Source organism: Brachyhypopomus gauderio, chromosome 6, assembly GCF_052324685.1.
Source record: "Brachyhypopomus gauderio isolate BG-103 chromosome 6, BGAUD_0.2, whole genome shotgun sequence".
Classification (NCBI taxonomy): Eukaryota; Metazoa; Chordata; class Actinopteri; order Gymnotiformes; family Hypopomidae; genus Brachyhypopomus; species Brachyhypopomus gauderio.
In genome coordinates, this window is record NC_135216.1 from 27,509,289 (window position 1) to 27,526,561 (window position 17,273).

A 17,273-nucleotide genomic window follows, 5' to 3' on the forward strand; every position below is an offset into this window, starting at 1 on the left:
AAGTGTTAAACAAGCTCTCCTTTAAAATAACTCAGTGTAAGTATAAGGAATGCCACCTGATCTTCCCTAACCAGCCTCACCTGCCTCATCACCACACCCCCTTTCAGTCACACTTGTACACCTTCCCCAGCACGTCTCAGTCGCGAAGTATTCTTGACTCATGCCACATACCGAGCGTTTCTATTTCCTGTTTGATCTCCCGTGTTCTGACCCTTGCTCACTCCCTAGACCTCGTCTCCTCCCTTGCCCTTCTGTACCTCCTGGATTCTGCTCTCCCGTTACGACCCTGGACCGTCACGACCACCCCAAGAGAACGTTACCGCTGCTAATGCTAGTGATCTACTGGTCATTCTCTGTGTGTGTGATTTATGTAAATAAAAGCGACCTACTTCCGCATTTGGATCCCTCTCCGCCTGGTCAATTCGTTACATCAGCTTACATATTTCAGATCCTTTGATAAGTAGTTCTCCAATGAGAATGATAAAAGAGCTTGCATAGTGCCATATTGTTATATGTTGAAAATATGAGTGTCATTCTGTATTTTTAATGGTTTTATTTTATGTGGTGCACATGATGAGAAAATGATAAAACATGTAGTATGTGATTCTATTTTTCAAGTTAAATTGAATTAATTGCACACCCAAAGCTGCAGTATGCAAATCAATATCAGCATGGTAAATCAGTTGAGAAAAAATTGACACTGTAAGGTAGTCGGTTTATAACACTGGACTCTGGTGCTGAAAAGTTTGAACACTGAGTAGTGTTGCACAGTGGTACATTTTAACTTTTGTAGTTAAAAATAACTCTATTGCAGTGTAATTACTACAACACTTTGAAAAGTGTTAAAATAACACCCTGGGGTGTGGACCCATATAGACACTTTAAAAGTGTTGAAATTAACTCCCATAGAGTTATTTTGTGTCTTTCGAATTTGCTGTGTACTGGGAACTCAAGGTTTGTAACATGTATCTAAATGATTAGTTTTTAACTGATAAAGGACAGCAGATATAACACGTTACTCTGCACTCTCACCACTTTGTACGTTAAGTTTGTACTTTGTACATTTTGTAAAAGCACTTGTGATTGTTAATTGACTCGACAAACTTCTCCGTGGTCTGAACCCAATTTAGCATACTGAGTTGCACGGACGTAATTTTGGGGGGGGACGGGGGGGGGCATGTCCCCCCACTTTTTCAAAAGCCGGCTTTGGTCCCCCCCCCCGTTTTTACGATTAAAACCAAATATTTAAATAGCGACGAATCTATGTCCCCCCACTTTTGAAATCAAAATTACGTCCATGCTGAGTTGGATTATCTATCCTGAGATGTGCTCGCAAATTGGTAACATTCCCACCTTTGGTGGTGATCCGTTATTTGCTTAGATGACACTCAACATCTAACGGTTCTCCGTGTCTCCGTCTGCTTGGAAATCAAAATATTGTTTATAAAGTTCAACATATGTGAGTAGTCTTACCTTCTTTTATCACAAAGCCTTGTCTTCGATAGTTGCTTTAAAGAAGAAGGCTTGATTATCACCAGCGTTCTGTACCGGCTGCCCTGCTTGTCAGATGTGCAGAGCGAACCCGGTGCTGTATTTATGAGGAACAAAGGTCCCACCTCCTCCACTGTAAAGGATAACGAAGGGAAATTCATTGTTCGGAGTTCGTTGTCATACTGTTTTATGATTGCAAACATCAAGAAAGTAGAGTAAGCCCTGCTCAGAATGAGAGGAATATTATGTTGGAATAAATGTGAAATTAGGACGTAATAAAAGAAAACGCTATGCTAACTAGAATGGTGATTTATGGTGATATAAATTTAAACTTAAACCATAAAATGTAACTTTTCGAACTTCAAACTCCATGTGGATTTTCTTAAGTTAATTATTTACTAGACATCGAATATGTACCTAACATATACATTACATATAGGCCTATGGAATAAACTCACGATTATTTTGTAAGATAACAGAGGATGGTGAGTTTAGATGGATTTAATGTTTAACTCTGGGACATTTTCCAACCATCAAAGATAACAGATGATATGTGGAAGCCCATTTTCGCCGCTTGAAGTCCATACAGTATCTCATAATTATGAGTATCTTTATTTAGTATCTATATATAGCAGGCGTACTCAACTAACTTTGTCCGCGGTCCAATTTTGGCAGATACCTGTGCCCTGAGGTCCGGTGCGGCGGGGGTGGCGAACGTAAGTTGTTGAGCGGGGGGGGGGGGCGCGGGGGGGGCGCGAACGGTGGAGGCGTTTATACTTTCGCGAGCGTCACTGCAGTGTTCTCCGAAACGATAGGCGTTTTGTCCGAAACGATATGTGGTAGAAACACCCCTCAAAACAGGGGAATGAACATTTACCTGACCAATTTTAATGTTGCTATATGTTTCAGGTTTGAAAAGTGCTGGAATTTAGGTTAAAGTACTTTAAAATGCTTGAAATTGTAACTACTTGGTTTCACAACAAATAGTTGTCTGACTGAATAGTTCTCTTGTATTAGGTTAACAAATACGAGCCTCTTGTAATTCCAGGACGAAACATGAGAGGACGTGAAGATTGGGCGTTTTTAAAATAAACAACCATTAAATAATGTGATAAAAAGCGAATTATTTCGAGTATATGTATAAATATTTAACTTAATTATGTTTAACATGCTGGGAAATATTGAAATGGACCTTGAAAGTGACGTACAAGTGCTTTAATTCCACCTTATAAAGGTGTATGAACCCTGAAAACGTGACTTTGTTCATTGCGCTGAAGCGCGGCGCGAAGTTACAAAATTCGAGAGGTGCACGACCTCTCGAACCGACAGCGCGCGAGGCACACGCGGAGCCACAGCGATTACGTCATTTTCGCCACGCGGACCCTCGCGCCGCTCGCGAAGCGTCAACCAGGCATTCTTGTTGTTGAGGGTTGGTGGCGAACGTAAGTTGTTGAGCGGGGGTGGCAAACGTAACACTCGTGACGGAGTGTTTTTTCAATAGCCCTGAAATAAATGCTACGGTTTTGTTTTGGTCCGTATTCAGTTAATCAGGAATGAGATTGGGTCCGGACAGGACTGCGTTCGGGTCCGGATCCGGACCGCGGTCCGCCAGTTGAGTACCCCTGATATATAAGATATGGAGATACTAAGTCATAATTGTGTGATTCTAAGCCAATTATGAAATACTAAGACATATGTAGAGGATGGGAAATTACAGGAACCTTTACTTCTAAACTTTTCTAATACTGTGTTGTGTTTGGTCAGTAGAGCCTCTGACCAATAAGAGCTTGTGGGAGGCGGGACGAGAGAGGAGAGAGAAGGTAAAGGGGAGAACCACGCGCTGATAAGAGCGATAAGCTGCATTTTTTTCTGGAAAGAAATATAAAAAAAGCCCAAACTCTGAAGAGAACCGAAAGTGTTTTTCGAGTCGGTTTAAGAGTACAACCGGACTTTCACTACGAGAGAGCCCAGTCTTTTTCTGTCGCATGCAGAGTGGTGTGTCGGGAGAGAAGGAAAAAAGTGGGGTGAGCAGCGTGCGTGAGTAGAGGGGGACATTTTTTTTTGTGTTTAATGTCTCCCTGAGTTGCACGCGAGACCGTTTGGTGCATTTTTTTGCAGGTGTTACGAGTTTGGGATTACGTTCAGTGACGCAAAGTTGTGCAGAGCTTGGGTGTTCGCCCATTAAGCCTCATGATATTCCTGTGTGTTTTTTTAGTTGAAAAAGGCATAGTCCGTTCGTGTTAAGACGACTGCATACTGTTTTTTTTTGGGTTTTTTCTGCATATATCTGGAATTTTTGCTCCGTGCACGGTTGTCACGCTGGCGGACTGTGGAGCTGGGCTGCAGGTCGAACAGGAGAAGAACTGTCGAGAGTTTAATTTTGCCGCGAGTGACTGAGAGAGCCTCGTGGGGGAGGGCCTCTGCCTGCGCCATCTCCCCGTGTATGCGGCCGTTAGGGAGTGGGAGCCGGAGCACCGCTGCTTCTCATCTTCTGACCCGTTTTAAAGTCTAAGGTACCCTGCAACACAGACATCTTCCAGCATCTGTCCAAGTAATACAGACTGGCCACCGTCATTTGAATTCTCTAAGGAATTTTTTAATGTGACCGTACCGCGGGATGCTTCAAAGAGGGACATTAAGCAGGCTTTGGAGCATAGTCTTGTGCGCGACGGCATTTTGCCTGATCGCGGTGGCGTTCCGAGTTTACTTCCGCTGCCGGGTGAGTCCGTAGCGGATGACGCCGGTGAACGGGTAGGTAGTGTACATGTGGATTCTGTGTTGGGTGTTTCTGTGACTGATCCTATGCTTGCGATAAAGTTAAAAGAACTAGAGTTGGAGATAAAGCGACAGGAGCGCGAGGTTGAGTTATTACGTGTTCGTGCTTTGCAGATTGAGGCGGATAAGGAAATTGCATTGAAACGGCTGGCTATGGATGCTGGGCGACCTGTTCCATTACCACGTAAGACTGCTCCGTCGGCTGCAGGCAGTCCTATTCCGGGAAGTTCCCCAGAGCCTCATATGTGCTCCCCGAGAGCGCGGAGAGATATACCGGTACCCTTACCTCGTTCTGTCTCCGCCCCTGCGTCTTTTGATGTTAGTCGACAGATCAGTTTGGTTCCTGCATTTAGGGAGCAGGAGGTTGATGCTTATTTTTCCATCTTTGAGCGAATTGCAACAACACTTCAGTGGCCCAAGGAACTGTGGTCTCTTATGCTTCAGTGTAAACTGACAGGGAAGGCTCAGGAGGCATGTTCCTCTCTGTCACTAACACAAAGCATAGATTATGACATGGTAAAAGCAGCTGTGCTGAGGGCCTATGAGTTGGTGCCTGAGGCATACCGACAGAATTTCAGAGGCTCAGTAAAGAACCCCAACCAGACATACACTGACTTTGCAAGGGAGAAGACTTTATTATTCGAAAAATGGTGTACCGCCAGTAACGTCACAACGTTTGAGCAATTAAAGGAGTTAATCCTGATCGAGGAGTTTAAAAATTGTCTTCCTGAGAATGTGGTGATTTACTTAAATGAACAGAAAGCCTGTAGTGTGGCAGTGGCGGCCACGTCCGCTGATGAGTTTGTCCTAACACATAAAACTGTGTTTTCTCCTTCGTCTCGCAGCAGGTGTACGCCTCCAAATCGAGGTGTTAAGAGTGTTACAGTTACGTCTTCATCACCGTCGGAAGCGGCTAGAGACACTAGGCAGTGTTTTTACTGTCATGCACCAGGACATGTAATCGCCGCTTGTCCAGTGTTGAAGCGTAAGGCGTTGCGAAATCCAGGCGCGATCAAGAAAGTGAACGCTGTGAGTAGAGTGCCTTCAGTTGTTTCCTCGGTTCCTGACGTGGACCCCGTGTTTCAACCGTTTATTTTTAAGGGATGTGTGTCTTTGTCGGAGATGAGTGAGCAGAAACGACCTGTAAAGGGGTTGAGAGATACGGGTGCTTCAGTTTCGTTAATTTTGAAGTCTGTACTGCCATTTTCTGAGGAGTCGTACTGTGGCACCGATGTCCTCATTAAGGGTGTTGAGCTTGGAGTTTTGCGGTTTCCCCTTCATACAATGTTTTTAGAGGCAGCAACATTTACGGGGATAGTTAAGGTCGCGGTTTGCTCGGAACTACCGGTAAGCGGAGTTTCGTTTATATTAGGAAATGACATAGCGGGTGGTGTAGTGTTGGTTCCGGAGGTTGTCGAACAGCCTATTACTGACGTTGCTTTGGACACTCCGGAGTATTTCCCCGCTTGTGTATTGACTCGGGCACAGGCTGCCAAACTCGGTGAGGTTCCCTTACGGGACACTTTTATGTCCAAGTTATCTGTATCTGAGTTAAATAAACCTGTTGATGCCCTTGATTCTGCCTCCTGTGGAGCACCCAGTTACTACACCTGCTGGTGTGACGGCATCACACGCCCAACCTACGTACTCCGATACTGAGACTTCGATGTCTGATCTTTTGTCGCGGGCAGATTTAATTAAAGCACAGAACACAGACCAAACGCTAATACAATGTTTTGAGCGTGTTGACAACGGGAGCTTTTCGCCGGAGTATCAGAACGCGTACTTCATTCGGGATGGGGTATTATTACGAAGTTGGGTTTCCCCTAAAGAAGGGCATGAGTCGGTTACACAGGTGGTGGTTCCACGTCAGTATCGTTCACACATTTTATCTTTGGCCCATGATCATCCTTTGGCAGGCCACTTAGGCATTCGAAAAACCACACAGCGTGTTTTGCAGCATTTCTTTTGGCCGTCTGTTTCTAGTGATGTGGCGAATTATTGCCGTACATGTGATGCATGCCAGATGGTTGGTAAACCAAACCAGGTTATTCCCCCGGCTCCGTTGTGTCCCATTCCTGCAGTGGGTGAGCCATTTGAGAGAGTCTTGATAGACTGTGTCGGTCCTTTGCCGAGGACTCGTGCTGGAAATCGCTATATTTTTACTCTTATGTGTGCGGCTACACGCTATCCTGAGGCCATTCCCCTTCGTTCGCTTCGCTCAAAGGCCATAGTAAAAGCTCTGATAAAGTTCTTCTCCACTTTTGGTTTACCGATATGTATACAGTCCGATCAGGGCACTAATTTTACGTCTCGTCTTTTTACTCAGGTAACCCAGGAATTAGGCATCCAACACCAGTTTTCTAGTGCGTACCATCCCGAGTCACAAGGTGCATTAGAGCGGTTCCATCAGACTTTTAAAAACATGTTACGGACCTATTGCTTGGAATCTGAGAAGGATTGGGACGAAGGCGTGCCCTTACTTTTGTTTGCAGTTCATGATTCAGTACAGGAGTCTCTTGGATTTAGTCCAAACACTCTGCTTTTTGGACGTTGTGTACGAGGGCCCCTTTTAGCGTTGTATGAACGGTGGTTGGCTACTCCACGACCTCGGGCAACTTCTGTGTGTGACTATGTTAAGCGTCTTCGAGACCGTCTGAGTCTTGTTCGTAAGGTGGCAAAGAACAACCTGTGTGAGTCGCAGGTGGCGATGAAAAACAGGTTTGACAAAAAGGCGAAGAGTCGGGAATTTAAAGTCGGTGAGCGAGTGCTTGCACTGTTGCCTGTGGTTGGTTCTTCCCTTCGAGCGCGGTTTTCTGGTCCATATGTCATTCAGTCCAAACTGTCAGCTACCAATTATGTTATTGCCACTCCTGACCGAGGTAAGAAGACTCGGTTATGTCATATTAACATGCTGAAGGCGTATCATGACCGATCGGAGGAAATGCGTCCAGATCAGATAGTTCCATCAGTCTCCGTTTCACCCACTACTCTGTCTTCTGTTTCTCTCACCATGTCCGTGGAGTACGCACCTGAACAGGACAACTTGCATCTGGGTCGTAACTGTTTGCCTTGTGCCCGGCTTCCAAACTCCGAGGCTCTCCTCCATCTCTCTGAGAAGTTGGCAGAGTTGCCCAGCACAGCACAGAACGACCTGAGTGATTTAATACAGAGTTATCCGACGTTGTTCGTTGATGTACCTCTACGTACCACCTTGTTACAACATGATATCGATGTGGGAGAGCATCTACCTATCTGTCAACATCCGTACCGCGTCAACCCTCAAAAGCGGTCGCAGATGGCACAAGAGACAAAATATTTGTTGGAGAACCATTTTGCCATTCCTAGTGTTAGTCCGTGGTGTTCGCCTTGCATTCTGGTACCCAAACCTGATGGATCGTTTCGATTTTGCACCGACTATAGAAAGATCAATGCCATCACTACACCTGATTCGTTTCCGATCCCTCGTATGGAAGACTGCGTTGATAAAATTGGCACGGCTCAATATGTGAGTAAATTAGACCTACTAAAGGGATATTGGCAGGTCCCGTTAACAAAAAGAGCATCTGTCATATCTGCTTTTGCTACTCCAGATCAGTTTTTGCAGTACACCGTGATGCCTTTCGGTTTGAGAAATGCCCCTGCTACATTTCAGCGGCTCATGCTTATGGTGTTAGGTGATGTTTCAAATTGTGAAGTTTATCTCGATGATGTGGTGGTCTTTTCATCCATCTGGGTGGAACATATGAAGGCATTAGACACTGTTTTTAAGAAGCTACGAGACGCTTCTTTGGTTTTAAATCTGGAGAAATGTGAATTCGGTCGCAGTGAGGTGATCTATCTGGGGAAACTGGTCGGAAATGGCAAGGTCCGTCCCCTGGATGCCAAGGTTCGGGCTATTGTCGATTTCCCTGTTCCTCGGGACAAACGACAGCTACGGCGATTTTTGGGTATGGCCGGCTTTTATCGTTGTTTTTGTCGAAACTTCTCCTCGATCGTAGTGCCTCTTACTAACATGCTTGGAAAAACTGCTGTATTTGTGTGGTCGCTGGAATGTCAGCGAGCTTTCGATTTGATAAAAACCCTGTTATGCTGCACACCTGTTCTTGTGACTCCGGATCACTCACGACCTTTTAAGATGGAAGTGGATGCTAGCAATACGGGCGCCGGTGCAGTTCTTATACAAGAGGATGACCAGGGCTTGGATCATCCGATTTGTTATTATTCTAAAAAGTTTTTAAAACACCAACTAGCTTACAGCACTGTGGAGAAGGAGGCCTTGGCATTGCTCCTCGCTTTGCAACACTTCGAGGTCTATGTGGGTGGAAGTTCCGTACCTGTGATTGTTTTTACAGACCATAACCCCCTTACGTTTTTAAGCACTATGGCGAATAAGAATCATCGTTTGATGAGATGGTCTCTGATAGTACAAGGGTTTAACCTTGTCATTAAACACAAGAAAGGTAAAGACAATGTGGTCGCTGATGCCCTGTCCCGGTGCTGATTCTGCAGGTGTTTGTTGGTTTTTCTGTTTGTTTTGTGGTTCCTTTGTTTTGGAAGCCACATTTTATGGGAGGGGGTGTTAGGTCCTGATATGCGAGATGAGTTATTACTGTACACATTGTACTAATCTCTTGCGGGAGCGTGATGAGATATTACTGCATGATTGTGCTGCTCTCCCGAGGGAGCGTGGTGTGCTGTGGAATGTGTGTTGTGTTGTAATTTCTTTCAGGTGCACCCGGGATGATGGGGTCACATGGCTCTGGGTGGTGCCTGACAGGTCAATCCACAGCTTCCTATAAAAGGCTTCCTGGAAGTGAAGACGACAGGAGAGAGTGGCAGGCTCTCCTCGTTTGATCTCCCTGTTTTGGGGTTGATTTTGGATTATACACATCTGCTAACTGTAATCGAGACTTGTTAGACTGCCCCTTGTTCTTGTGTGTGTGTGGTGGACTGTGTCTCTGTTTTTGCTTAGTTGTGTTTGTAATGTAAGTGTTCTCCTTTATTTTCTTGGTTGTTGTTGTTAATGTTTAAAAGAAGTCGCTTAGCACCAGGTAGGGTAGGCCGCTGTTTGTTTTGTAGTTTAGTTTTCTTTTCTCGTTTTCAGCGTGGCCTACCTGAAGTCAGTGGTGCTAAGCCAATGCTTGTTACACCTTGCATTTTCATGTTGTCTAAATATATATTATTGGATCAGTTAAAGTGTTGTCGGTTCCCCTTTATTTATTTCACTCCTCAATCACTCCAACATTCATTCGCTGTTACCGTCTGACCTAGACCGGGCGGTAACAGAAGGAGTTTTTTTTGTGTTATTAAGTGAGAGACTGAGTTATTACATTATTGGGAAGAGATTATTTTTTTTGTATCTGTTGATTCAGTATAACTGTTATTCATATTTTTGAACAGTTTGGAGGGTAAAGCAATCTTCCAAGTTCTGAGGTTAAGGGTGCGTTACCTTACTGTGATTCATAATATTGTTGTTCGTTTCTGTGCTAAAAGGGAAGGTTATATAGGCTTATTTTTATTTCATTCTACACTGTATGGTCATTGAATATATTTTCTTTCTTATTTTCCTGGACTCAAACAGAGATACTTGAACTTAAAATATATATATATATAACTGGGAATAAATTGTCACAATTGTTTCACCTTTAATCGCCTACTTTGGGTGAGTATTTACCTAGGGGTAGGGGTGTCTCTCCTTCCCTGCTAGATTTGGGAGGCGGGTCTAACACAACACCTTTAGTTCACATTCAGATTGTGTTTTGCACTTCAGGGGGCTACCGTGGTACTGATATTTCCTGAAGCCCACCTCACCACCTCTTACATATTAACATTCATTCTCTAATTCAACAGGGGGGGGCACAAACATACTTGCTAAGGTGAGTATTGAGACTAAAATTATCAGGAGTGGGGACACAGATCCCGGCACCTCCTCGATTATCCTAGGTAAAGTACTGGAAGCTTATCCCCTACTAGGTGGGAAAAAACCCCGCCTATACATAATTATGAGATACCAAGTCATAAATATGAGATAGTGACCCTGCAAAAAAGAAGCTTTCGGTTATGATGCTGTAACGTGATGTTTCCTACAAAACTTCCCGCGACGACTTTTGTGCTCTACAAATAAAAGACGAATGTTAGACGAATAAAAAGATGTCTGTATAGCGATATAATCTTTTGAACTTAAAGGCGGCCCCAAAAGAAAACTGCAAAACAGTTTTGATTGAATAAAAATAACTAAGTCAAAATTTACCAGGGGTATGAATCATTTTAGGCAGCATTAAGCTTTCGCGTGCATGCACAAAATTATTTGAACTTTACACTCCACAGGGATTTCCTTAAGTCAATGATTTACAAAACATCGAATATGCACCTAACATATGTAACATATATGAAATAAACTCGCGATTACTTATTAAAGATAACAGGATATACGTGGAAGCCCATGTCCGCCGCTTGAAAATAAAGGCCATACAGTATCTCATTGGCTAATTATGACTTAGAATCTCATAATTATGACTAAGTATATAAGATACTGAGATACTAAGTGATAATTATGAAATACTAAGTCATAATTATGAGATATTATATGGATTTTTTTCTTCAAGTGACGGTACTAGGATTCTATAGATAGAGGATATTGACCCCGCAGAACAAGAAGCTTTAGGTTACGATGCAGTAACGTGATGTTTCCTACAAAACGTCAAATACGGTTTTAGTGCTCTGCGTGCAAATAAAAGAGGAATGTTAAACGAATAAAATCAAAGATGACTGGAGCCATAGTTTTTAACACGAATGGTGATATAGGCCCTACATAAGCTTTCGCGTACATGCATGAAACATTCGAACTTTAAACTCCATAGGGATTTCGATTATGTAACATATACATAACATGTATGAAATATACTCGTGATTAGTTATTAAAGATAACAGAGGATAGTGAATTTAGATTAATTTTCAAGATTGTATGTTAAACTTTGTTTGTTTTTTCGAACAAAGTCACTTGTGTACAAAAAATAAAAAATAACGAAAAAAATGTTATAAAGGTAAAATAATTTACCTTTATGGTTGGATCGTTTAACTGGAAACTCTCCGGTATTTTAGTTTTTCTAAAGTCGCCTTGTGTTGCATGAGAATACCTTCATGCAGGAATGCCACATGCTAAATCAAACAATATCACGTTCTTGCAACAAAGAAGGCGCACTTTAATCAAAATAGCAGTCTACGAGAAAGAACATCAGTCTATACCCCGAAACTACATTGAAGCTTAATAATTGACCCACAGAACAAGGGGCTTTCGGTTATGCACAGTCACGTGATATTTCCTACAACACTTTAGTGCTTTGGTGCTCTACAAATAAACTCATAGTTCAAGTTCTTCAGATCAGTGGAACGCTAAACCAGAAGTGATCAAGACCAGCGGCAGAATTCTGCTAAACTCCGAACTTTTTTGTTACAGTTTCTATTTGACTTTACCTGTGACAAAAGGTAAGAGTGTCCTATACCGCGTGTTTACCTGGAGATAGTCTGTTGTTTTGTGTGTACATTTTTGTTTTGTTGGTTTCTGGAGCTCATTGGTTTCATTTGTCCATCCAGATGGGCAGATATACGAGCGCGACGTGCGTGACGAACATTCAGTAATCGCGCGAAACAGGTCGATTCCAGCAACTTAACTCACTATTTAGCGGAGGAAATTATAGTATATATGTAAATAATAAAGTAAATGTAAACAATGCCTATCCTCATTGAAAGCAGTTAACTGTAAAAGTAATAAAGCTAGTCGGTTCTAGAAGGAAAATGCCGACTGTTATAACGCCATCCTAATGAACATTAATGGCTAACTTGGCCAATAGATAGCCTCGTTTAATAATCACTATAACATGCACTGGTTCTGAAAGTTTGTAGGTTGTTTCTTCATATCTTAGTTGTGTCCCCAACGGTGTAAAATAAATCAAACCATAACAATAATTGTAATAGAAGCCAATCGAGGCAGAGTCTCCATCAGAATATTCTGAGTAACAGAAGATGATCAGAGATCAAATCAAATCAAATATATTTGTATAGCGCTTTTCACAACACAAAGCGCTTTACAGGATTTACAAGGTTAACAATACTATGGGTCCAAATCCCTAATGAGCAAGCCAAAGGCGACAGTGGCGAGGAAAAACTCCCTAGATGGTGGGGAATAGGAAGAAACCTCGGGAGGACCAAGACTCAAAAGGGAACGCCATCCTCCATTGGGCAGCCCGTTAACACACAAGATGTATCATATTTACACATAGTTAAAATCATAATAAATCGTGAGACGGAACTATGTCAAGGAGACAAAAACACAGAACAGATGCACACCCTTAAAATGTAAATCATATACATACAGAAAATGTTTATTATTTTAACATACACAGTATGTATGTATGTATGTATGTATGTATGTATGCGAGAAGGAGGTATAGGACCATCAGGATTAAGGATTTGTCATTTCCAGTGGTAAGACACACTATCACTGTCCATCATGTCCATGTACATTATTATGTTCATCATGTATTATTGATATCTGTTCGCATTGCCAGTTGTTGCTATGGCAGCAATGACATTAGGAAATTAAAAGATAAAGAACTGATCTATACTCTTGAAACCTTATGGAATGAATGTGATGATTTAAACTTCTAACACACCTGCATATCTGATGAAGGATCTCTGCCAGAAACATCCTGTTTTTAGTATATATAAAAGTGTGCCGTTGAGAGATAACGAGAAATTATTATGGGCAAATCCATCATCAGAGTCATTAGAACAGTCTATAACTCAAGAGCAGCCAGAAACAGCAACAAAACCAAAACGAACAGTATAAAACAACCAACCAAGAATAAAAAAAACTAGAAAAAAAACAAGAATAAGAACAAACAGGAAGAACAAAGCTAGCAAATACAATAATACAGGGCTTAATATAATAAAATCCTATTACAAGAATACAGTATGAAAAAGGAGTATTATGGCTTTGGCTTTAGCCAAACGTTCAGGTGAAGCACTCCAAAATGCACATTAATTAAATACTAAGCCATGTTGCCATTATTTCTCATAATATATAATTATATCATCTGATAATATCTCAATAACTTGCAGCATAGCATCAAGTGGAAACAACGATTTCCAAATGGGGAATGATAATAGCGGTCTGAAACGGGAGAAAGCTGAAGCAGAACGACGAGCAGAAGAGCTCCAGCGTGAGAAGGAACGAGTGATGTCTGAGAAAGCAGCTCTGGAACAACAAGAAAGAGATCGACGGCAGAGGGAGGAGGAGAAGAGGAAAGTGCAGGAGGCCGAGCGGAACAAAGAGCGTGCCGAAAAACACAGAATCCAGACTGAGAAACTCAATGAAGCCAAGGTTCCTGTGAAGGTGGCATGATGTCCAAACCCTGCGTTCTGACCCACAATGCACCGGTAGACGGAGAGGCGCCGTGCGAGACCTTCAGCTCACCACTTCAGACACAAGACAGGACAGACTCACTGAGTTATTGAGCATAACCCGCTTCCTGTTTGTGTGTTCATGTAGCAGCATGGTTTTCCTTTTGGATTTGAAGTTTTGCTCCATGTATCTGTGCATCCAGTAGTTTGTAACCTAGTTCACAGTTGTCTTGCGTATTCTCATCTTTGTTCCAGTCTGTGTATTACTGCACAATATAGATGGGCCTGTATTATTCTGTCTACGACTCCTATATCTCATGGTATTTCAAGTTTATTTTCATTTTGCATACAGACAGTAGAAATAAAGATGCTTCCATACCCGTTTGAATACCTTATCCATATCTTACCTACATACAACGAGGTTACTTAGCTGGAATATATATATAGTTAGACAAAACAAAACTTGGAATGGAAACCAGAAGAGGAAACATAGTTAGAACTCTGGGGATTGGGAATGCCCCAGAGGTTTCTGGGAAAAGTAGTCCTTGGCAGGTGCATACAGAGAAGAGGGCAAGACAGGTTAATGTGCTTTGCTATTGCAGTATGAACAGAACTCCTGCTCCCTAGAAACACACACACACTGAATATGTCGTTTTCTCTCAGTTTCCATTGTTATATGTCTCTCTCACCTCAGTGTGTTCTCCTGTAGAGGTGGTACATGACAACCATGATGAAAAGCTCGTGGGCACTTGCCACAACACACCAAATCTCCAGACTTACACCTGTAGCATTCATCATCATGATCCTGATCCAACTCGACCCACACACACACACACACACACAAACAGCATTTCCTTATTACTGTTATATTTATTACTGTAAAATAGACAGGGGGCACAGAAGACGACAGCCACTGCTTTGGTGAAGGAGTGATACGAGTGAGACAGAAGCCACTGCTTTGGTGAAAGAGTGATACATGATCTTGATATGGCAAAGTAGAGTCTAGAGCAGTGTTTCTCAACCTTTTTTCAGTTGTGGCACCCTTTATATGCATGCAAAATTTTAAGGCACCCCAGTTTACAATGCGTTAAAAACACAGGCTTTGGGGGGTGGGGGGGGGGGGGGGTGGAGACGTAAGTTGTTGACGGGGGGGGGGGGGGGGGTGAACGTAAAATGGACACAAATTAAGTATTATATCGCAATCTATCGATCGCGGGTGGTTGGCGCCAAAGCGAATTAGTAACTCATTGAATCATAGATATGGATCAGATAAATAAACAAGATTTTTTTTTCGGATGTGAGATATCGGAAGTGTGCCGTGAGAGCGTGTGAAAACGGTCAAATGCGTGTGTCTCATGCTCAATGCGTGAGCGTTGGCAACCCTGAAAACAAACTCTCTGCAACCATCTCCCGGCCAACATAACACAAAAGAAGTGATTATTAAGACAGAGAGCAGATAAATGTGACTTACAGTCAGTGGGAAACCTGCGTAATCACGTGCTGACCTTGGTCATATGCAGGTCATATGCACGCTTTGAGCGTGAGACTCACGCATATTTAGCGATTTCACACGCTCTCACGCCACACATGGAATTTCTCACGCTTGAATATTATTATTATTATTATTAATTTATTTTTTAAATAATCTAATCGCCGCACACCGCAGCAAATTCAGCCAATCCATCGGTTGTATATTATAACAGGTTGAACCAATCAGAATATAGATCGCGCTGTTTCTTGGTAGACTTTAGCCAGCCCGCCAACCACACACACACACACACACACACACACACACACACACACACACACAGCCGCTACACTAACCATCGCGACAGATTCCAATCCCCCCCGCCTGAAAAAAAGCTCACGCTCACCAAACTTGAGAGATCTGGTCATATGAAATACATTTTAATGATTTTTAAAGCGTATAATAACTTCAATTTTTAAAACGATAGTTTTTTATTTCACATCAGAATATTTTGACGGCACCCCCGATGAAGACAGACGGCACCCCAGGGTGCCGCGGCACCCCGGTTGAGAAACGCTGGTCTAGAGCAGGGGTACTCAACTAAATTTTTCCGCGGTCCAATTTTGGCAGATAGCTGTGACCTGAGGTCCGGGGCGGCGGGGTTGGCGAACGTAAGTTGTTGAGCGTGGGGTGGGGGGTGGGGGGTGGGGGGTGGCGGCGAACGTAAGTTGTTGAGCGGGGGTGGCAAACGTAACACTCGTGACGAAGTGTTTTTTTTTTCAATAAATTTCAATTAAATGCTCCGGTTTAAAATAAATTCTCCCGTCATAAATTATAAATATGTTTTTTTGTCCGTATCCAGTTAATCAGGAATGAGATTGGGTCCGGACAGGACTGCGTTCGGGTCCGGATCCGGACCGCGGTCCGCCAGTTGAGTACGTCTGGTCTAGAGGCTGAGTGAGTTTTACCATGGAAACCACGGTAGGTTGGACATACCTGGTCTTCTCCTCTGCAGACTGCACATTTGCAGTTGATGGAATCAAGTTCTAATATTTTCCTCTGCAAAAAGTGCCACAACGCAACAGTCAGATTTACAGAGACACAAATGTTGGAATACTAATACTACTAATATTACACTTTCTCTCTTTATTCAATGGCTCACACTTTAAGAACTCCCTCATTTTCTTCACTGTAAAAACTACACAGAGCAGAAAGTTTTCAAAACAGAACGTTCCAATTGTGCCCTTCTTCAGACATGAAGGTGTCCCTGTAATAGTGTAAAAATGTAAAATGTAGAAATGTAGTGTTCACAGAGCTCATTTTGAGGTGTTACAGGTATGTTTTGATATGTCATTATATTAAATAATATCAAATGTGCAGATGTGGCTGAAATACATCAAACCAGTGCTTTCCTCAGAGAGACAGAGAGCAGTTTTATAAAAGTTCAAGTGGGTTTGAACTTTGTGTTAGATTGAATGTTTGGCATTATTAGATTATTATAACCAAACATATTTGAGTGTCTAACTGCATTCATGCATTCCAAGATGTAAAAAATGAGCTGATCGTCTTTTCTCATTGCGTGAGATGGACAACAACGTTTTTACAGCTCAATCCTTGCCTCTCGCTGCTTCTGCCACACGACATAAGCATCATACAGACTGTTCTTTACCATGATGAGAGTCCCCAGAGATGTTCTGTTGCTAGTGATGTCTCTTCTCCACTTTCCATTGGGCGAGCAGGAATTAATGAACTCCTCAGGGGTGAGCCACTGCTTCTCTGTTCTAATGCATTTTCCACATCTCCCTGAGACAGAGAAACTCGTGGTCATGGACCATGCAGTGTTCATGTGGCACAAAATGGACCATGCAGTGTTTGGGCGTATAGACTGGACTATGCAGTGTTTGTGCGTATAGACTGGACGATGCAGTGTTTGCGCGTATAGACTGGACTATGCAGTGTTTGGGCGTATAGACTGGACTATGCAGTGTTTGTGCGTATAGACTGGACTATGCAGTGTTTGCGCGTATAGACTGGACTATGCAGTGTTTGTGCGTATAGACTGGACTATGCAGTGTTTGTGCGTATAGACTGGACTATGCAGTGTTTGTGCGCATAGACTGGACTATGCACCGAG